This window comes from Erithacus rubecula, assembly GCF_903797595.1.
Source record: "Erithacus rubecula genome assembly, chromosome: 5".
Taxonomy (NCBI): domain Eukaryota; kingdom Metazoa; phylum Chordata; class Aves; order Passeriformes; family Muscicapidae; genus Erithacus; species Erithacus rubecula.
In genome coordinates, this window is record NC_136687.1 from 52,502,121 (window position 1) to 52,524,991 (window position 22,871).

The following is a 22,871-nucleotide window of genomic DNA, read 5'->3' on the forward strand; positions in this document are numbered from 1 at the left end:
CAGCCCTATCCACATAGAAATCACATCCTTGTAGCTTCATAATGCAACACAGTTGTAACTAATTTTTCTTCTGGCTTTTGCTCTGTTCACATCCAACATGAACTCCACATATTTAAAAATGTTTATTTTGCATCTTACTAGGGACAGTTTCCAATGTACAATGTTTTGAGGGAGACTCTTACAGGAAGGATGAGCACCATGCAGTTCATCTAATAGGAATACTTTGATTGCAAGAAAGGGGACACAAGGATAATTTAAAGATTGGTTTTAAACTATTTCAGAACGATCCATCAATACTTCAGACAATCAAGCTGTCATGTCTCTCCAGAGAAGAGGTCATCATGAAGATACAGCTCTTTATATGTCAAAAAGTTACTATTTTGCAGATTGTAATACTTATTAATATCAACATAATGACTCCTTCTGGAAGCAGATGAAAAGACAAAAAATAGGAGTAGATGAGATAGACACGAGGCAGACTGGGAGAGACAGGACAGTCTATCACTGTTTCCACCCCATATGTTCACTTACCAAACTCAGCTGGTGGAGCTAAGAAGTGACAATAAAGAAGATGAATGGCAATGCACTTCTCAGCAAAACTCAAATGTCTAAACCCTTCAAGTTTTATTTCCCAACGGAGTGAACACATGCTCAATGGAATCAGGCTGAAGTGCTACAAAAGTGTGAGAAAGCTACATGCAGAGCTTTCACTGGCAATATCAGACAGTGAACATTCCAGCAAGGTCTGGAGATTCCATGAGACCTTTAGACATGAAGACATCTGAAAAAGTTATGTCTCTGCAAATTCAATCACCAGTGAACTGTAACCTTAAATCAAAAAGTGCAACGAAGCTTAGCAAGAGCCTGTTAATAAACTTTAAGGCAATACAAAAACATTCCCTACCAATGAGTAAAGTTTTGATAGTAAATAATTTATCTATCTCAAAGTATTGCATGAATGTAAAATAACCATATTTGTTCTGATAAGAATGTATAAGCCAATATTGCACTTGGTGATCCTAACAGCAGCAGCTCTCCCTAACTAGGCAGATGGCAGAGATTTCACTGAACATTTTCCTGTCCAGAGCTCTTTGCATAGAAAGCAGGTGCTGTCCTCTCAGCAGGTATCAGGTGACCTATTTTAACCTTTTTTTCCTCTTCCTTAGAGCCACAAGACCTTTATTTCATTATACATGGGAACAATTAAAGATTACTGGAGTTCCCAAACAACTACAATAGCCAGCCTTAGAAATGCCAGTCAATTTTGAAAGACTAATCTTTGAAAGGCTGCATTCTCCAAGTGTTAAAGACAAAGAGTAAAGACCATGGCTAAGCTTGCAAGATGAAAGAAGAGCAATAATGAAAAAAAGGAGGTTAGTGTCTCTGGAACACTCTACACCAGACCTCTTTATTTCCAGTCAAGTTTCTCAATCAATCAGCTACGCTCCCAGGAAAATGTAATGTCTTTCCTTACACATTAAGCTACAAAAGAAAAATGCAGGCATAAAATCATATATATTTCCAGCAAGCACCTTCTGCACTATGCTGATATCTGGCCTGCTGCCCTGCCTATTAACATCTCAATTTCTCAGTGCTGTAGAACAAATGGGGAAGAACAAAGCATGAAAACTTGCTTTAACATCTTGATTTTTACTCTTCTTTGGGGATATGGAAGCAAGCAGACATTAATTTCTTGGTTCAATATTTTTAGAACATTGCTGTAGGAGAAAAGACCTGGGTGTGGGAAGAAAGAATATTTGAGTTAAAGAAAGAAATAGGAAAAAAAAACATTCTAAAGGTTTCCTGCTAGAAGGACAGTGCAGTAAAAGACATTTCAAAGAATAATAGCACCCTCATTGATAAAAGTCACTGAGCAAGGGACAGCAGGGGTCTCTGACAGTTTCTTCCAGGGAATTACTCACGCCAGCCAAACTTGGCTGACCACCTCAGCTGACAAAGCCTGTGCATACCCTGGAAGAGAAGGGATAGAGGGGAGGATCATGGCTCCAGGAGATTGCCCAGGGTTTTCCAGACTCAGGGCAAAAAGAATGAAAAAAAAAATCAATTATCTCTTTTTATTATATTTACCTCCACCAGCAGATATTAGAATTATCAAATATGGTCTCTGAGTGAACAGTGGGTGGGATAAGAAGTGTTTCCTTATGCAAATCTTGCCCATTTTAAGTTAGAAAGATTTTTCCTCACACCTATGTGAGCAAGAAGCATTGAGAAGACCAATCTTTTTTCTACAGAGCATCTTAAGCAGGTTTGACATGCTTGGCAGGAAGAAGGAATAGCTCATCCTGTCTTAGAAAGTAGACTGGTCTAGGTGACCTTTTGATAATGCTGTCATCCTGCCATTCCAAATACATTTGGGGTCAGAAATCACGACCTGGGTCAAGGATATGCTGACAAACATCTTCAGGTTGAAACAAAAATTCAGCCTCCAACCTCAATCAGCACTGGAGCAAAGACCCATAAAAAGCAGGCTTTTTATGATGGGCTGTCCCTGCAGTAGAAAACAGGACATTGAAGCCTTGCCAGCTGAGTCATCACATGAACAAGGACTTGCTGCTCATCAGGCATGGATTGCAAATGAAGATTCAGTGGTTAAAGGCTAAAGTACTTCCTAATCTAGTCAGGCACTGTTCCTCTTCCTGCATCAGTATTGGTTATGATGTTTTCTTATAGTAGGTTTCCACAACCCTCATCAAAATGGAGTTCTTTTCTAAATGCTCTTTCTTTGTGTCTTGTTTGCAAATTCACTGATGCTGAATCATTTCCTTCTAAGGAGCTCATGAATAAAATATGAGGATTATAAATCCAGGATTCTTTGATGTGTTTTCAAGCATTAGGAGCTCAATCAGTTCTGTGCAGTTATCCCTTTGAAGTTTCAACTGGGCATTTTCTTCCTCAAAAAAGAAATGCTTCTGTCCTTTTGAAGGATGGCTATCTTAAAGATATACTATTTATTTTGGTTTTATTCTTGATAATTATTTGAAAGCCAGAGGACAGCACAAGGATCAGAAAAGGAAATAGTAACCATGAAAAAAAGGTTACCTTTGGGGTAAACATGGATTTATGAACCTACAAGGACCTTTTGACTTATCCCATTTCCATACCTATCAACATCAATGCAATTACTTCAACATCAACCTGGAATAACACAACACAGACCTCAAGCCAGATCATTTACAGAAATGCAGAACAACAGTCATTCCAAGGAAGGGCTCTATCTCTTGGTGCAAGTTAAATGACTGAGGAGCAGTGAGTAATTTCAGAAAGACACACTAAAGGAAAAAAACCACTAAATTCTGCCATGTCCCTGTTTTCATAGAAATATTGCCCTTTGTATATACTAGTGTTCATAATGTGTTATGCTGCTTCTAAGTTTTGTCAGGTTCCAGGAATGAGATGTGATTGTTCAGAGCCTGAGCAGCTCCCACAGCTTTAACCCCCATCTCCTTGAAGAAGTGCATTAGTGCCTTGCAGTGACATTCATCATAAGGTACTGTGGAACTCAGAGAATACTTTACCCATGCAGTCATCCTAAGCCCAGAAATAAAAATCAATTTGCTTTAATTCTCTTTCTACAGACATCATTTTCTGACAGTTTTCTTAAGGAATGTTTCCCTCAGAAGATAGCATTTCCTCACAAGGAAACATGGTTTTTTATTCTCTCCACTAATTACTTTTTTTCAGACCTTATCCTACAGAAGTGACTTGTGCAATTTCTGTAGTTATGGTCTTTTGCAACAGTGACACAATTCAAGTATGTCCAAACATTAAAATGACCTGCAGTAAGCTGCATCTAACATTCAGTTATAAATTTAGTCAAGTAACAGACTGATCTGTGTTGGACTGTGTGAGGCTTCAGTATCAGCATCACTGGTAGAAAAATTAGATATTTTTCTGCCTGCAACATCTGAATACTCATTGTTTTGCCAATAGGTGGATTCATGGAAGCAGCAAGAGAAATCAAACTTGAGCACACACACATATCTCCTGAATAACATAATTCTGCTTATGGAAATGGTCAGATACTCACACAGAGACATCTACCCTGCTTCCAACACACATTTCTGCTTTCACCATCCCCACATGTGTGGGAATTTGTGGTCTTACCTTCTAATAATCTCCTCAATAAAGATGGGTTTGTAAGGATGCAGTAAAGTAAAAAGCTAGACCCTCCTAATCACATATGCATAACACCAATGCTCAAGCACCAGATGGAAAATCAGCCTCTCTCTGCCCCAATCCCACCTGCAGTGTAGAGCACCTGCCTGAAACAGACCAGAAGATGACCCCAATAACACTCTCCAGATCCAGCAGGAAAATTATCTCACACCATCTCTGCCTTCTGCTGGGTATCTGCACCTGCATCTTCTGTTGGAGAGACTCAGGTGCTCACACCTAAAGCCAACACATTATTGAACTTTATTGAACTTCACTACTTCTTGAGCCAAATGGAAAGGGAAAATAAAGCAAGCTTTTGAGTACACCAAAGAAAACCAGGCTTATTTAATATTAGGATATTAAAAATCAGGTTTTTTACTCTCCCTGGCAAGAGACAATTTTATTGCTGCTTAAAAAAGGCAGTCACACTATTTTTAAGAAGTTGTCTGTAAGTGTGAAAACCATGAGGGAGATCATCAGCTCTGCAGTGAACTAATACACTGAAATAATAGCTTGATTGGAAATGAGGATGTATTCTTGACCTAATCTTGCTTTCTTAGTGGCTATGGATGTCAAATTACACTGTACAAATGGCACACAATTTATTCTCTTACATGTGACTGAATGAAAGTTTAGAAATTACTTTTTATGGGAGATATTTAACAAGTCTCAGTTTTTGTACTTTTTTATCAGTAGTTAAAAATGAATGAATATTACTTTAACTACATTATATTATACAAAGAATAAATAAAACTGAGGACTGCTAAAAGATTATTTTGATACATTTTAACCATTTAAATAGTCTAGATATGCTGGTAATATGTATTTTACAATAATTTTCTTAACTTCTTGGATAGGAATACGTAAGTACAAAAATTCTCTTTAGGCATAAATGCACTTGAAGTGGTTATTACAGCTTTTTAAAAAATTGCAGTTATTTTACATGTACTTAGCTGAAAATAGTATCCAAAACATTGTCAGACTCCTGTTGCTGTGGAAACACATTGTTCATGGTTTGCCTGTCTGAGGCAACAAAAAATCTCAAATATTGAATTAAATACACTTAAGCCCAGCACTTAGATCTGGCCACCATGTCCCAGCCAAAAGCTAGTTTATTTAAATTCTACTTAGAGGTGTCTTCTCACTGAGAGCCCATCTATTACTTAACTTACTGAGAGCAGAAGCATCTCCAGATGTTAAGAAGGAGGATTTTTTAACACTCTGGAGCAGCAGTACAGACAGCAACAGAGGGGTTTGCTTTCACTGCTGGATGGGGTAGAGGCAGCAAGAGGTATCAGTCCTTGGAGCTTCTACTCTGCTTGTGGAAGATAAATCAGGAGCTTCATTCCCATTTCAGCTGCACCAAATCATTCCACTGACCTCTGGTTAGCTCCCAGCAAATGATATTTGGAGACTCCTTCTGCTTTGCAGCAGAACAACCCTCACCTGCCCAGCTGTGCTGCTCCAGGGGATGCTCTCCTTTCTCCCAGGGCAGAGCTGCTGGGCCACAAGGTGCAAAGGCAGCAAGAGGTGTCTCCTTTAAAGGAGGGCAGCTTGAGATACCTGGTACCAGCATAAAATAAACAAGGACAGAGATGGGGAAGAAGCAGAACACTGCACAAAGCTCCATCAGGTGGCACCTTAAAATCAATCCTGACAAACAATCCATTAAGCACAGAATGCACACAGCATTTCTGAGCAGCAAAGGAATATGGCCTGACCATCACCACTGCCCTCACTTTCCTTACTAAACTTCAGTATTTGGCTGTTTGTACCATCTGTCAACAATTTCACACAGAAAACACTAGGTAAATTTACAATTAATTAATTCACACATTTTCAGGAAAGCCTCCACAGTCCTGGAGAGCACATGCTTTCCATACCTATACTCTTCTGCATAATTCTCTTCTGGGTGGCTGGATAACAAAATTGTATGCAGCCAGTTACCTGTATCCAGGAGACATGAAAAAGCTGATTTTTGTTTTGCTCTGACACTGTCCTTAAGGGAAGCATGCTTATGACCTCTGATTATTGTGTTCTGTGCTCCAAGTGAGAATATTAAGTTTAATGTGCTTGCATTTTAATTTCAGCTATAACAATAAGCAATTTTTGGACCTGAACCTCCTAAAACACAAAAATGTAGACCTGCCAGCTAATCAGACATCATTTCCCTGTGTCTAAACAGAAGGGAAATATTCCCTCTATGAATCACCTGCAGTGACTTTGATTTATCTTTCATTAGCTGCAAAATGACTACCTAATACCTAGCTACCAGCATAGATGGCAAATGAGGCTCCCAGGAAAGCATTTATTTAGTTCACACATGACTTCACAAGGCAGAAAGTTACTATAGTTGGAAGAATGTCAAAGAAACACATCATTAAAGCCAAATTTCCAATATAATTCATTCACCAGAGGGAAGTAAAAACACCCCTCTGAATTTCACATCCTCTTATTCCTTCAAAACCATCTGCATATACCAATGATAGGGAATAAAATAAAAGTCCACTGACAATAGGAAGGTGATGATCTTCCTGCAGGACTTGTGGGGGCATTTAACAATTGCAACAAAACAAATTCTGTTGATCACACCCTGATCCCAAGCTGTGCTAACTGACCCACTCATTCAGTGGGCCTGGCCTGACATCCCATTAGCTGTCCCTAAAATGGGCTGCCAGTCCCTCATTGTGCATTGCTGCCTTTGGCTAATTATGCAGCAGGATGCAGAGAGATCCCAGCATCAAAAGCCCCCACAGAATGACTAATATACCATAAAACCTAGCCCAAAGGAAACCTTCCTGGAACATGTAAACCACGCCTCTTTCTAAAAAGTCACACAAGCAGGAAAAGTACATGTCCAAAATGTTTTCAGTATATTGTTTGCTACTTAATTTCCTGCACCTTGCTGGTAGTGGCAATGATTTGCTGTGACTGGTCAAAACTGAAGAATATGAAGCTTTTCTTGAGTGCTCAATTTCTATTACAGAAAGCCCAAAACTATGAGGAGGAATGCTTTCACAAGCTGGATCAAAATCTTCCAGAAAGTGATCCATTTGGGTGGGCATGCCCATGTGAAAAAGGAGAGCAGGAATAAATCCAAAGAAGCACAGAAACACTCCAAATAATAACAACCAAACAAGAAAGCTTCAAGTGAATGCTAGTGTGATTTTTTTTTTTTTTAAGCTTGACTTGTGGAAAAGAATAGAGAAGCCTTGGACCTTTGACATTCCCATAAGTTGATTCTTTGTCCTGCTTTTCTGCCTATATTCAGGCATTCAGGCACAGGCTTTTCATTTTCTGGCAAGAAACAGGACTAAATCACATCAGTAATGGCTTTCACCTTTAGTTCTCTTCCCTCCTTCCTATAACAGCCTGCAAAACACTGAAATTTAGTCAAGAAAATAAGTACCTGCAACTTCTCTAAAATTTACCTAAAACATGGAGAGCTCTACTGGGGGGTAGTTTTTTTTTATTATTATTATTTTTTTAAATAGATTAGAGCCAATTCTTTTGTGGAAGACCTATTGTATCAGTCTAAATTAACCCCATGTCTGTCCTTAAAATATTGGTGCTTTTCTTCAGGTTTAGAAATCTCTTTTTTCTGCTGCCTTCAAGCTCTCTGTGAACATTACAGCACAGCATCCTGCTCTTGGACTTCAGTGGCTCCTCTCCAGCTCATTAGTTCAATAGAAGTTATATCTCCCCCACCCATTTCTTTTCCCTCAAACAATTTTTAGATTCACTTTTCAGTGTGGGAGGAAGGGCCTGTGCACTGTCTCAGTTCACCTGGTGGATCAGAGGTTTGAACAACTGATTCCATGAATTGTGTGTGGAGATGTTTGAAGGAAGAAAGGTTCAAACTTTTTGGGGAGGGAGGGAAAGGTGCAGTGTGAGAGAGGAAGCTTTACATCTTGAGGAATCTGACATCACATCTGGAGCTCATTTTACAAAGGAGTTTTCAAGACAGTCTGGTTTCATGGATAGTGAGGAACATCAAAGGCAAAAACCTCACCATGCTGTTGCAGTGGTGCTGCTTAGCATTGATGACAGCAGTGTTCCCCCCCTGAGCTATGGCACAGGGATTTCTCTACCCCTGGGAACTGCAGCTATTTTTGCAGTTTGGAAATGTGAAGATAACATTCCCTACCACATACCTGAAGGATTAAATTCTCTTGGGCCATAAATAGCAACCTCACTTACTTTCCTGACTTTGCCTCTTAGCAAGCCAATGCCATGTAACCCCTCCCAGGGCAGTGCCAATGATGTTCTCAACTCAGCTGCACTTCCCACTCTGCCTTCTGCTGGAGATCCAGCCTTGCCACTGCTGTGTTTGCTGGCATCCATTCACTCCCCTATTCTAACAGCACTTCCTGACTTCACCTCAGCTCTAGGAAAAATGCAAAAGAATTTTGTGTTCAAATGCTATCCAAATATTTATATTTTGCTTATATAGTTTAGTTAATGTGAAATCACTACTAGCTCTTCTTTTCTGTTCATATAATGAAGTCATCCAGAATAGATTTTCTATAAAGCTTAGCTCTCATTTCCATGCCTCTGAAAAACTGCCTTTTTTAAATGGTGTTGTTTACAGCAATCATTGGAAGCTGCACACTTTTCAGAATCCAATCTTCAGTTCCACGGAATGTTTCAATATTACTATAGCTCATGTGCCCACGGAGTAATATCACTTTTCTCCAGTGAATATACTATCACCTATTTAGTTCTAGCAGTGTTACCTAGCAGCCCAACTTTTAAGAGCCTGAAAATATCAAAACAAGGATTCTGTATCACTCCTTCAGTATTAAAAGAATTAACAGAATTAAAAGACAACACATTAATAAGATTATAGTTTGGGGTCAAATTTGGAGGTTTTCTTTTTCCATCCCTTCTCCCTTGAGAAATTAGCATGTATCACATTGGAACAATATTCCTGAAAAGACACAACGAATTTCCATCTGTGGGTCAAGCGATTTACTGATTTATAATGATTTCATGATGTATTCTGTCAAATTCCAATTTTGACAGCCCTGTACCACAAAGACTTTTCTAGAAATCTGTATTTCTGTCATTCTTTTCAGAGATTAAAGACTTTTTAAGTTGCCCTTCAGACAGTAAAGGGCCAATGGAGATGATAGAAATATGCTGAGAACATTGGGACTGCTTAGGATGAAGATGAGAAAGTTTAGAGTTGATATTATTAGATGAATATGAACCTGACTGAGGCAGGGAGAAGGATGGTAAATGAGACAGAGCCAGACTCTTGCCAAAGGAACTCAGTGACAATACAGGAATGCAATGGGCACAAATGGAAATATAGGAAATACCTTTTAAATATAAGAAAATACTATTTTATTGTCAGGGTGATAAAACAGCCTGCCCAAAGAGGTTTCAGAGTCTTCAGTCTAGGAGATAATCAAAACCCAACTGGGCAAAGCTCAGAAGTCCTTTCCAGCCTTATGTATTTCACAGCTGTGACTCATGAGCAATCACAAACTACCTGCTTCAATATTTTTTCATTATTTTTTGCCCAGGAAATAAATCCATAACAGGATCAATCACTATTCTTTATGAAATCAAAGACACTCCCACAGCAAGAGAAACAACATTTTATCCACAGAAAGAACTACCCAAAACTAATTTCTCACAGTCAAAACCTGAAATGTGTCCATTCTTAGAATACAAAGAGGAAAAAGACAGACTATTCCATAAAAAGCCGCAAAAGAAGAGAGAAAATAAAAAAAGATTTTATACCATCCCTGGCAACAGAACTGACTGCAGACTATTTGTATGTCTGCAGAGCTATAGCTATTTGCCATTCCATTCATTATTACTCACCATTTCCTCAACTTACATTTTACATTTTTCTTCTCATTTCAAATGCAAGAATCCCTTCAGAAAATCCTCTTTACAGAAGCCCATAGCACTCAGACCCAAGGGACCCTGCTGCCCATGGAATATTGAATGCCAGCAGGCTGCCTGACCTCACCCACAACTTTCTTGTTCTCCACACTACCTTTAGAGCAGTTTGCTTTGCAGGGAGAGGTAAGCCAGTGCAAGCCTCAATGACAGCAGTTTTTCCCATTTCTGCCTATCCTACTGCTGAGAGATTCAAAATATATATTTAAAAAAGAAATACGATCATGCCTGTGAAAAGAATGAGTCTGTTTCAAGTAAACTAAAAAATACTTGAAACATCATACTTGTTCCAAACTTTGGAATAGTAACAACAGAAAATAGAGATTTCAGACAAAGTGGACACTTCCTGCTCATCTGCACCTCCCTGAACTCTCACTGCAATTTCAGTTCATTCTGAAGCTGTACAGTGAGTCTTATTTTCTTAAAAAAGGGTGTGATCCCTCAGAGAACCAACTTTTCCCTAGCAATTTCTCTCATTCAGCATTTGCACTGGGCAAATTTGCACTCTTTTGACTGCCTGGCTCTTACTATATGCAATACAAAATTACTGAGAAGTTAGAGGGTCCTTCAGGCTCTATTATTTTCAGATTCTATTATTTTTACTTTATACTGCTGGGATTTTTATATCCCTAGAAGGTACTGGGACAGAAATAATATTTCTGTGAAAGCAAGGACCAGTTTCTAAGCTCTCCATTCAAGGCTATATTTCTTTTACTTCAGCATTTGTGACCCTTCCAGGACCAGATTCTTAAAACTAACTGTTAATTGCTTGATTCCTAGCAAACTGGAGATGTTCACAATGGCATCAACTCTTCTGCAAAGTACTTATGATAATAATTGAAGCATTAATTGGTGGAAAACTAGCTGGTCTTTGTAAAAGGACTTCCATTTATCTTTTGATTCACACTGGAATAAGGTGACAAAGGCTTCTATCTGCAATCTAAATCTTGTTCTCTCTTGCAAACACCAGACCACACATCTTGTCAGTTCACACATTGACTAATATAATTCCACACTGGCAGCTCTCCCAGACAGCATGGTAAGAAAATGTCAGCTGGTCCACTGTAATTCTGCTGAGTTAATCATCAGTTCAAAATGTCACCATCCTATTTCCTTCCTCCTTGTCTTGACTTCCTTCTCACAAAGTTTCAAATGAACTTTAAAAACCCTGACACTGACCCTCCATTGCACCAGGGTATAAGGAATAGTTTGGAAATGAGTAATCCAGAAACTGGAGTTTCATGCCAATATAAAGTAACCAGCAAAAGTCCTCAGTGCTGTTTAGGTTCTCATACTTTTCTCCCTCCCACCTGAGCTCTCAGCCCTGTGACCAGGATACCCACATAGGCAAGGAGCATATGCTGGGCTAGCAGGGCAGCATTTCACATGGCTTCACTTGGGTCAGGCCATGCTACACAACTATAGGTGATATTTTTTTTAAGTTTTTTCCCTTTAAATAACGCCAACATCAAATCTTCCAGGTCTTTTCTAGAGTGGAAAATACTAAACATAAATGTGCATATTCAAAAGATTTTGATACAACAAACCTTCAGGGAAAGAAAAAAAAAAAACCAGACTGCACTGCACCATCATAGTAGGTTACTCACCTTGGTATGTAATTGTGTTCTTCTTCAAAAAAGCCTATTTGTTTTTTTTTCACATTACAGTTGCAGAGTGATACTTGCTAACACTTAAGCTTCCTTAAAAATATAGAATGACGGGCAAAAAGTCTGCTTTTCAGGTGAGGTGATAGATTCACAGGATAGCTTTCTGCTAAGAGCTCAAGTCCTTCCTGCTTTTCACACTCATTGAAATCATAGGCTACCACCCATCTTTTGGTCCATCTATAGTTATCTTCACATATGGATGCACAAAAATGCAAGGCTCTTGTTTCAGCATGCTTATAAGTTAAGATATCTATATAGAATAGCTCTGACACCACTGGGAGCCTTCCCAGCGCTTGGGTAAGAGTAGCTACATCAGATAAGGGGAAAGATCCATTCTCTCTCTAGACCAGACAATTTTTTTCCCCTGAGTTTTGCAGACAACCAAGTTGCTGAATTGCATCCCAATTCAGAGTAGCAGAGGTGCTACTTCTATTTCTTTTTATTATTATTATTTTTTTATAGTCCTTTAAGAGGCATCTCTTTCATTAAATTGCTCCTGGAAGTCACGTAAAGGTTTATTATCTACAATAATATGAAAAGCTGCTGCCTTGTTTTCAATCTGACACTGCAGCTTCAGTGGCTGTCTCCAGGCTGCACTTTCTCTTCCAGGATGAAAATAAGCACAGGATCCTTTTTCCCTGCTGTGTCCCACTTCAGGTTGCACAGACCCCCTGTCACACCTTCTCTTACTGCCTGCTCTCCTGACTGTTGTGCACCAACATGCAAGGCTGTTCTTCTTTCTTTTCTATGATACTTTCCTTCATATCCCTTTTGAGATAAGGGGACCAGACTGCACAGTCAAAATCAAAGTGCACCATAGATTTAAAGAGCTCACGATAAACATAGCACCATAGAATGTTTTGGGTTGGAAATAACCTTAGGGACCATTCAGTTTCTTCCTAATGTCCAATCTAAATCTACCCTCATTCTGATTAAAACCATTGTCACTTGTTCCCTCACTACATGCCCTTGTGAAAAGTGCCTCTCCAGCTTTCTTGTAGGTCTCCTTTAGGTTCTGGAAGGGACTCTGAGTTCTCCCAAGAGTCTCCTCTTTTCCAGGCTGAAAAATTCCAACTCTTTCAGCCTGTCTGCACAGGAATTGTGCTCCAGCTCCCTATCTTTGTGACCCTCCTCTGGACCAGCTCCAACAGGGCCACTTTATTCCCCATTCTCTCATCCGATAATTAATTACTAACAGCTGAGATCCTTTTTTGGTATTACTATAAATTAATACTACAATCCCAAACATATTTCCTGTGGAGTAGCAGCCAGCCCAGAATCCATCATTATAGATGTAAGTTCAAGTTACTCCCCTGTCTCAACACCCAAATACCTATTTATCAACACTATGCTAGTAACAATTTGCAGTAGTATGTAACAACAAAAAAGCCTAGCTTTGAATAAAGCTTTAAAAAATGCTGTAATGGTTTTGGAAATGAAAATTATGTTACTTTCTTTTCAAGACTTATCCTGCCATTAGAGGTACAATCACTTTTCCTACTCTAATGCCTTAAATGTTAGAATTACCTATATCCTTGATATATACATCCCCAGAGAAACTGCACTAATACATTTTTTCCTTGCTACACTTTTGGCACACTATTTTAATATGCATTTTTAATGTAAAATATATTTTTAAAAATATTTTTTATAATTCTGTTATTTACAGAATATGTGGTTGAAAAATTTGGGTGGAGAGGATATGTGTGGAGAAGTCTTGCCAAGTTATTCCTTAAGTTTTCAAACTGGAACTACAAAGCTAATTCAATTGCATTTTAGTAAAAAGTCTACACTGAGGATTTTCTATGCCTTGTCCCATTCCCTGCCCTCCCTCCCTCACTGCAATGACTTGCAGGTAAGATGCATGAGCAGTGCAGGAGCTGCACAGGTACCAAGCTCTCTCTCCCTCCCTCCCTCAACAGGAAGCCTGGCTGATGCATTCCAGGAGAGCTTGCAGATCTGTGCTTGGGTTTGGCATCTGGCAGATGTGTTTGGAGCCCTCAGAGTGAAAGGACAATTTTCACAGCAGCAGTTCTCAAGGGGTCACTGTATAAAACACTGTTCTGTGGGCAGCAGACACATGGCACTTGCTTGGGAAGCAATCCTCACACCATTCAGGGGGGCAGAGCAAAGTGGGAGTGAAACAATCAACATCCATTCTCAGTTAAATGGTTGTAATCCCAACTATTCCCGGGACAAATCCCCATCTCAGTACCAATTCCATGAACTTTTGTTCCTTTCCAACCCCCTGCCACCCCTAACTTATGCTGTACTCACTCAGACCATTTATTGCCTACAACAACAAGTTCCCAGAGAGGTGAACTCTCCAGGTAGCATTTATGTAACAGAGAGATGGGAAGGCCTGTAAGGGTGGGTTCTGACAAGTTTTGTTCCATTGCTGGAACTGAGGCAGAGGAGATCTCAAGACAGAGCTAGAGCTGCAGCCTGGTTCATGACAGCCAGCTGAGAAGATCACATAGAATTATAGATTCTACCACCTGCTTCTAGATAAATACCTGGAAAAATCCCAAGGTGCACAGCTTGATATGACCACCCACACAGAACCCTTGCTGAATGTTTGATCTGCTTCTAAAACACACCTGGCTGCCTTGGCCAGCCCAGCTGTGAGGATGGATCTGTTCAGCCACACTTTCCCAAAGGCTAACTAGCCCTGACCTGCAGCAGAACAAACCAGCATGGAGACATGCCATGGAGACAACCCTCCTGCTGGCACCAGGGCTTCAGGGGGTGGCCACATCCCAAAATGTGTGTGCTGCTTCATGTCAGGGAGTGCTGCACTGTCCTAGAACAGGGCAGCGGGTAGAACATGCCAACAGGGGTTGCAAATTTCCTAAAGACTCCAAGAAACAGATATATGCACAAAAAGGAAAGAATCTGAGCTGTTCAGAATAGGAAAAAATGCCAAGAGCTAACTCCAAAGAGTTGCAGAAAGATTTTACTATACTGAGTAAAAGACAGATAAAACTAAGGTTGAAGAAATGTAAAGTGATGCACATAAAAAAAGCAATCCTAATTTCATATTCACAACAATATTCTGAATAAACTATCACCTATCAGAAAAGTGAATTCAGAATTAAAAGAGAGAGTTCTATTAAAACACTCAATGAGCAGCAGTTAAAATGTCAGACAAAATAGAGAACAAAACAGAAAATATCTGTATAAATCTAAAGCGACCCTGACTTTGAATACTGCTTGAAGGTTTGGCCTCTTCCCAAATCTTAAAAACTATGCTGTAGAACTAGAAAGGAAAGGAAAACCAGAGGCATTATATACCATTAAAACAAGGAACAACTGGATTGCCTACAGCTTTTCAGCCTAAAATACAAGAGGGATGATATGATACGGGTTCAAAATAAAAAATGCTATTAAAAATGTGTTTGAAATACATATGGACTTTCTTTGTTATAGGAGAAAGCTTGAAAAGCATCAAGCCACATCAACAGGTTGTAGGTTCAAAACAGAGAAAAAGCTACAATTCCCCATGCAATGCACAGTCAAGATGAAAGGTTATTACTACAGGATTATGTGAACATCAAAATTTCACTCAGGTTCAAAGAGCAGTCGAACATTTTTATAGAAGGCCAATGAATTAAAAGCCATTAGATGAGAATTCCACCTTGGCTCCAAGCAGTCTCTTAGTTCCAGGGTGACAGGAACCACATCCCAGGGAAGCACCACCACTCACCCTCCACTTGCTGCCACCCCAGGGCACACGTTGCTGCCAGACCTGTTGTTTAATTTGGTTAGGTCATTTTTATGCTCTCAGGGAAACTGCATTACTCAATGAAGTCAGCAAGGTTCTGCAGCTTGCATTAACAAAAAGCACAGAGTGAGGAGAAAAGAGAACTCTCACTTGAGAAAAGCCTCAGCTCTTTGTGTCACTGAAGCCAATAGGATGAAGAAGATCTTGTTTTTCAGAGATTTCTGGATGGGCCACAAAGGTGCTCTTAGTCACAAACTCCTATTTCACCTCCAGTTACAAATAACTTGTATCAGATAAGAACTAGTTAATTGATAATCCATTAATATTCATCATTCAATAAACACTGCTATTTGACAAGTTATTTCTCCTCATTTCTTTCAATACTCTGTCTTCTAGAGTTCCATAATTACAAATGACTTAGTCCTAATTATAACAGCTATGATTTGTTATTAACTGGCAATCATTTTACAAATCAGGTATTAAAGCAGCTGTAAAATAACTTGTGCATATTTTATTATTCAATTTAAGATAATAACCTGTGACATTCTGTGCCTTTGCAAATGCCATCTGGAAGAGCAAGTAAATTCTCACTACATCTGACATCAAAAATTTTATAATTTTTCCAACACTTTACCTTCACTTTTAACCATCTGCAGCAAAGAAAAATATTTTCTCACCACAGACTTCAATGTGGATAAGGGTTTTGAACTGGGAGTTTGAAATGCTGCACATAAGGGCACATAATGTCTATTACTGTAAGGTTGCCTGAAGCAAACCAAGTACGTCAAGCACTCACTGGTAGTGAGCTTTGTCTGATTTGACATGTCCACACTGTGCAATGGAAACAATTGCAGAGACCTCAGCTGCTGTCTCATCCACTTCAGCTCACACCAGAGCCAGGTATGTGACTGCCACTGCCAATTCACCCCCTCTTTTCTTCCCTGTTGTCAGAGGCTTGGACTACAGGAGAATAAAAGGCAAGACCCATTTATTCTAACTCTCTCCTGATCTGTCTTTCAGTATCAAGAGAGAATACAACAACAGCTCCACAATCTAACAGCAGATGAGACAGAGCTATATGACACACATCCTCTGGCTGTGCCTACATGCAGGGCACATGTGGCCTTGGGTACCTTGTCTGCAGGGCACACTTTCATCAGTGCCCCATGTTCCTGAATGCCTGGGCTTCTTCTGGAAGCGAAACCCTCACAGGAGCTCTTTCACACCTCGTCTTTGTCTCCAGAATGCTGGCTGATATTTGTTTAAGCTCAGTCAAAGGATGCATTGGGGAGGAGAACAGTTATTTCACCTGCAGCCAGTGCCTTGTGAAAAAGCTGCTACACCCACAGTTTGGAGCCAGCTGGGTACAAGCAGACATTCCTCTGGGAGCTCACTGCTAACAGAGATTTGCTGCTCATGCACGCTCAAATGCCAAGTGTTATTTAGGCTTTGCACAGGAGTGAAAAGAAAATAGAAAAGGGAACAGCAAAATGCCCTTTCAGGCATGTTTCCCTCTTACCATTGGGGTTGCTGCTCCTGTGGGACAGACCCAGCCTCTCTCAGCACACCCCTCCAACTCAGCTGCCTGCCTGGGAAGAGGGACTTTGTCCCCAGTGCTCAGGTGCCAGCTCACTCAGGTGCCTCCAGGCAGGGTCCATATGTGCTCTCCTCACCCCCTAAAGCCTCTGTCACCTCCTGTAACTACGAATGACCTGCAGGACAATATCTCCACACTCATGAACCAGTGAAAAAGTCAAATATTCAACAGCATGTACAAGATGCTAGTGTTAAATCCATCAGGACAGGAGAAATTGCAGAGAAAAATCTTCAAAGATCTGACTGAAGAAATACCTAGGTTAGGATAATTTTGAGAAAAGTGGGGAAACCCAAAGGAGAACATAGCAGTTATTTCCAGTTGCCTACATATTCCTGAATAATACTGTTATTCATAAGCACAAATCTCCTTGGCTTTCTTATGGCATAAGCAATAATGAAGGAAAAAGGTGTGAGGATTGGAACTCTTTTGCTCTTTACCCTCAGAAATTTTATAAACCTATGCTGAAGTTATAAACTCAGGAAGGAAAAAAAAGTGGGTTTTGTGTTTTTTGTCTTCTGGGTTTTTTGGTTTTTTTTTTGTTTTCTTAGAACCTGATGGAAATGACCAAAGTTTCCAGTGTGCAAAGTGCCAAATCATCTTTCAGGGCAAAGAGTAAGAGACAAAAAGCCTTGACTAAAGGACTTGCATTGTTCCATGTCCTCTGGAAGCCCCAAACTATGCAAAAAAACCCCAGACTGCACAGTCCTGTATTGACTGCTGGATAATGCAGAACTGATATCAAGTCTGCAAATACTTTGTCCCTCCAAAATTTCAGTTGTACCTAAAGCTTTAATTCCAGCATCCTTAGCAACTCAATTCCTCTTGTTCCAAGTAACCCATTCTTCAGTTCTAATTCTCAATTAGAGAATTAGACCTGCAAAGCTTTTTCCAAGCCAGACTAAGCTTACTACACAACCAAAGAGGCCAAAACCCCCTTTCAGAGAGCAGCAGATTCCTATCATCCCAGAGGCTGCAGGAGAAGGGTCTTTCTTCAAGGCAGTGAGAGAAAGAATCAAAGCATCAGGGCAGCTCCCAGAAGTCCAATATATAAGACTGACCTAAAGGAACACCTACATGCCTGTGATGTCTGAGGCATTTGTATGAGTAGCTCCTTTTCAACCAAATTACAACTTATTCTAAATTAAAGGTTGCACAGTACATCCCTGAGTTATAAAATTACAGATTTTTATTACTAGCATGCACACTATTTCATTACCAAGCTTCATCTTAGACATTAGGAAGCAATTTTCAAGTCAAACCCACAAATTTTAAATAAATTTGGCTTACATAGAAGGGGAAAAAAAAGAGAGGTGCATTCCCTTTTATGTTAGAATTTCTGTAGAAATGCATTCAGAAGGGATCACTAAGTGCTCAGTAAATATGATAAGTATGTTGCTTGAGAAGTAGATATATACATGAACATAAAGCATGATTTCAGGCAACCTATTTCAAACCAGTTTATTTAAAATTACATTAACCATTTAGCCACCCCTCATGAATTACATATAAGAGAAACAAAGTATAAGTTATTGTTGAATTATGATCAAAATAGTTCTGATTAAACAGGTAATTTATTTTCTGCAGTGAACTCCCCCTGATGTGCCAATAACCAGCACAGCTTTGTGTTGGGGATACAAAGCCCTCATTCCCAGGTCTCCCACTGCCATCCCTACTCCAGGATGAAAGCAGGTATTGTACCTGCAGGTCAGAGCTGGTCAGGAACCAGCAGACACCTCCTCTGGGAGCTCATTGCCAGCAACAAGCCACCATCCACACAATCACAAAAGCCAAATATTACTTCAGCTTCTGCAACATCTTGAGCATCAGGAGCAAGCACAGCTGCCCTTTGGATGCAGTGAATGGCCTTGGTAGAGCTGCTGCTTTTTGCCTAAGTCAGAGCAGAGTGCCAAGAACTGGGACTAATGTCAGGCTGTCTCAGCAACATCAGGAACAGAGTCGTCAGAGATGAAAGCCTGAGAAGACTTTTAGACTGTTAATTTTTGAACAGTGGAAACTCAAAGACTGAATGGAAAGTGGAAGCAAACGCGGCTACAGCTCGGCTAGCTGGCCCACAGTCCTGGCTGCATGGAAAGACTGTGGTGGTCAAAACTTCCATCAACAAATGCGTTTTGATCACCTACAGCACCCACTTGGAGGTTGCTATAGCAATAATGCCTTATCCCCCTTTTCTCCTTCAAGGCTTCAGCAGCAGAGAGCAAATACTGTGCTGCCAGAGTCGCAGCTAATTCTGCAAAACTGGGCAAGAATCAAAAAGCCATTTACCTGAGCTCTTCTTTTTTTTTCTATCACTGTTGAATTGCAAGTCAAACATTCACTACCTGTCCTTTCTTAGTCTCAGAAAACAAAAAAGCTATTGATTTTCAGCACTTTTTTTTTGTGTACTGAATTCTTGCTCCCATTAAAACATCTCCAGAAAAGCAAAAGGTTTCCTACTGTGTTTGCATCCAGTGTGAGCTTGCATGGAAGCATTAATGAAGAATAAGAAAAGACCAATAAATGTTGTGTGACAGGACTTGCAAAGTGTCAGCTCAAGTGCTTTCTGTTCCTCCTGCCTTATCCCAGAAGATGGAGCCAAATGACAAAGTGTCTGTGGCCCTGACAAGCTGCACGTAGGAACTGCTGAACAAAACCTTTTCCAGTGAAGGTAAGGTTAGCCTCATTCCAGAGCTCCCATCACCAAAGTTGGCTGGGAAGGCAGTCAGGTTTCTTGCAGATTTTTTTTTTTTTTTGCATGTCACGACTGTTCTATAGGTCTTTGAAAGGAAGGGAGGCCAACTAGAACAAGGTCAGAAGCCTATGATTTCAGAAAGCTAAATGAGAGGCAAAAAAACCCTCAACAAACTTCTCCACAGACAAAAAGAAAGCTTGATTTCTGACTGGCAGCATCATAGACCTATTTGGTAGCCTCAAAAATAGGTTTGAGAGTCTAACATATTACTCACCCTCAGCTTGCATGCTATTTACAATAACAAAAAGCTCATGAGAAAAACTGGAAGGAAGAGTAAATGTGTTGAAAATGAGAAGCATGCCCTGTAAGAAAGCCATACTCCAAGAGCAGCTTGGCTGCACTGGCATTTGGGGTTAATATAAATAATTCAGAAATCATTCAAAATGCATCTTTCACTTTGTACAACATGAGGCAACTCTGTTCCTGAGGGTAAGCAGAAAGGGATGAGCTGAGACTGGGCTGGGAAGCCAAGGGATGGTGTTTCATTCCAAAAAAAATTCTGAATACTCTCCACAGATCACTGAAGAGCAGAAGTGTCCTGTTTGACTCTCAGCTTGAGACACAGCTCTCCTAAAGGATGGCTTGCTATCAAATTCCCTGATCCCAGCTTGGACCCTAATGGCCAGTTCAACCCTAAATGGATTCTGGGTTTTATGGTATAATGTTGGTTTCATTATAATAACACTGGGCCAAGTTCTCTCTCATGCAGAAACAACTCCTCTCTCCTCCAATGACAAAACCACCAAGTTATTCAGAACAAGAAAAGTGGTGAGGACCTCCTGAGGAACTGCACAGAAAGAACATCTAAGACTGTGACTGGCCAATGGCAGACAAAATAGGATTGTACACTGTGAGTGACACATGGTGGGAAAAAGACAACACTAATTTAACAACCAAATACTGATTTTCCAGCAGACTCCATTTTGCTGCAGCTGTGAAGCACAAAAAAATGCTCCAGCTACATGGCAGGACAAGGCATAGTCAGGTAAACAATACCTAGAAATTTGATAGTTAACATAAATATTGTAATTATCACATGTCGGTTTTGGATTTGTAAATCAGTTCTGATTCAGCTGCATCGGTTCTGATTTCTCATTTGATTTGGATCCTATGACAGAATCTGAAGAACAGGACAATCTAAGGAAATCATTTGTATGGTTAGACAAGACAATGCCTTGATCAATTGCATATTCATGTTCTCATTTTGGGTTTATGCTACATAAAAAATAGAAATTCTTTAAGTGAAGAAAAACGTTTTTTTTTAAAGGAGAGCACAGGATCAGCTACAGTTTGGAACAAATGCAAAGTACCAAATGAGCTGAGACTTGCATAGGCATAAAGATGTTGATAAACCCAGAAAATGGCAGACAGAACCCCTTAAGTCCAAGGAGTTTTTTTAAAAACCCCAGATGCATGGGTAGGGACGCTGAGGACAGAGGAAACTGAACCAAGGCTAAGAATGCCTGTCAGTCCTTTTCATCTGCTGTGTATTGGAAGAGATGCAGGAGTAAAATATCCTGTGGGAAGCAATTGCAGCTGAACTCATGGAATGCACAAAGAAACATATCCATTGCTTAGGGAGTTTGCAGAGGTGCTCTGTGACCAGGTTCAGCTTCCACATTGCATTTTGCTTGGGCAGATGGGATTTTTAGACAGCCTAAATCTCAGTTATAACAAAACTGTGGAAATTTCAGGCATGATAAGACACAGGGGAGGAAATGACAGAGGAATTCAAAATGTAGGGTCTGGTTTGCTCTAGACCCTCTGCTATGCTGAGGGATGGGTTTGTTCTTTAGTTTCATGGCCTTGATACTTCAGATTCTCAAATCCCACAGCTGGGATCAGATTTTCAAAACTAAAGTCCTCCCCCCTTTAGAAGCTTAAAGATGGAGAATGCCTTTCAAACTATATTACTATCTGTATAACATTTTTTTTTTTGCCAAAACAAGAGCTAAGCTCTTAAAATCTCTTGGCTCTTTCTATGAGGCAAAACAGGCCAAGGACTTAAAATAATATGAGAAGAAGACTGCATGTTTTAAAGAAAACCCCAACCCCACAATTTAGATTGAAAATCAATGATAACACAATTTCAAATTTGCTACTCCAATAGTTAGTTAACTTACAGGGTTAAAATCATGTCTCTGAGTTTCTAAATTGCACTCTCTACACTGTAAATTTCAATTTCCAACTACTGGATTTTGTTACTTCCTAGGGTCAAGCTCAAAGCTGTCAATTATCAATGTTTTTGTTCCCCTTAGAGGTAATTATAGCCTACGAGAAAGTTGCTCATTTATCTTTGCTTTGATGAGACAAATGAGAGAGAGCTCCTGGAGTCTCTCTGTATAATGCATATTTTTACAGCTCATTTAACTTTGTGCATTTTATTCAAACACCCTCCACCCTCACAACACTTCTAGAAGGATGAAGGATGGATTGGGACTCTGTAGAGGTGTTCCAGATAGTCCAAGTGTGGAACCAGTGATGCCTCACAGAGGTACTGTCACAAAGTCTAGGAGACTGTTTGAAAAATAAAAAATCAAATTTACTTTTACCCAGATGTCTTTAGCTCCATTGACAGAATATGGTATGAGTATCTGCAAGAGGACTGGAAGAACAGTATGATTTTATTTACAGCTACTTTGAAGCAAAATTGTCCTGTCAGGCAGGATTCTAGTTCAGCTCTTTCAAATTATCCAAGGAAGATTTTGAAGGAGAAATGCTTGACATTCAGGGTAAAAAAAAAAAAGAATCTAACAGCTTTAGATCAGTAGCAAGAGCATAGCAACCCTTCACAGCTTCTCCTGCACAGTTTTGGGTGCCATGCACCTTTCTCCTCAAGAAAAGGAGAAGGTAATAAAAGCATATTAAACCTGCTCCTGGTAAATATCACCTCCTTTGAATGGAAGTGATGCCTTATGAATTCCTAAATGAAGGCTCACACAGCACATGTTATCTGTCCACTGAAGTCTGCCCACAGCTGGTGCTGCTGATAACTAATGGAATGTGGGGAAGGTGAGGCCTCAGAGAACTTTGCAGTCTAAG

General features: G+C 39.9%; 1 long non-coding RNA gene across 1 annotated transcript; it reads left to right on the forward strand.

Moving 5' to 3' along the window:
* The first annotated feature begins 3,397 nt into the window (after positions 1-3,397).
* On the forward strand, positions 3,398-7,326 carry LOC306802748. Its single transcript, XR_013774456.1, has 2 exons — positions 3,398-3,508; positions 7,163-7,326. It is a non-coding gene; the product is annotated as an uncharacterized lncRNA (long non-coding RNA).
* Positions 7,327-22,871: the final 15,545 nt, after the last annotated feature.